Source organism: Euprymna scolopes, chromosome 9, assembly GCF_053919585.1.
Source record: "Euprymna scolopes isolate OS-2025 chromosome 9, ASM5391958v1, whole genome shotgun sequence".
Lineage (NCBI taxonomy): Eukaryota > Metazoa > Mollusca > Cephalopoda > Sepiida > Sepiolidae > Euprymna > Euprymna scolopes.
Window position 1 is genome coordinate 16,226,042 of NC_136490.1, and position 872 is coordinate 16,226,913.

The following is an 872-nucleotide window of genomic DNA, read 5'->3' on the forward strand; positions in this document are numbered from 1 at the left end:
CTCTCTATATGTGTGTGTGTGTGTGTGTGTGTGTGTGTGTGTGTGTGTGTGTAATCTATCTGTATATCTATAAAAGTGAAGGTGTCTGTGTGTCTGTCTGTTCTTTGTGATCCGTTTTCGGCCAGAAATTTGGCTGTTAAGGGGACAATTTCAACGATTTGGCCTTTGAGAACTCTACCAAACTCCTCTGCAAATTTTGGGTCTAAACACTTAAAATTTTAGATATAGGTTCCTTAGACATGGATCTAACTTAATAACTGGATTTGAGTCCAAAAATAATTGCTAAGGGATCATAATTGGCGTCAAAGTTAAAAATAAATTGACCTTTGCGGTCTCTACGAAATTACTCAGCCAATTTTTGGTCCAACTTGAAATTTTACATAGATATAGGGTAAGCTTTTTAATCGTTTTTTTTTTTTTGCTGAAAATTTGATTTCCAAGGGGTCAAAGTTCAAAAGATTTTACCTTTGCGGTCTCTAGCAAACTATTAAGCCAATTCTGGGTCTAAACATTTAAAATTTTACATAAAGGGTATTCAGACATGCAGCAAGCTTTTTAATGAGTTTGTGGGCGAAAATATGGCTGGCAAGAGGTCAAAGTTTATAGAGTTGACCTTTGCAGACTCTATTAAACTTCTCAGCTAATTTTTGGTCTAACCACTTGAAATTTTGTATGTAGGTTACTTGGATGGGTCAAGCATTTTAATTTAATTTGAGCCCAAAACAATAAATGTTAAGGGGTCAAAATTAAACTCAAAGTTAAAAAAAATTTGACGTCTGCGGTCTCTACCAAATTTTCTCTATGATAGTTAAGGAAGTCTATTATAAAGAAAGGCATTACCGTACATATTCACATTTTTTTATATATACATA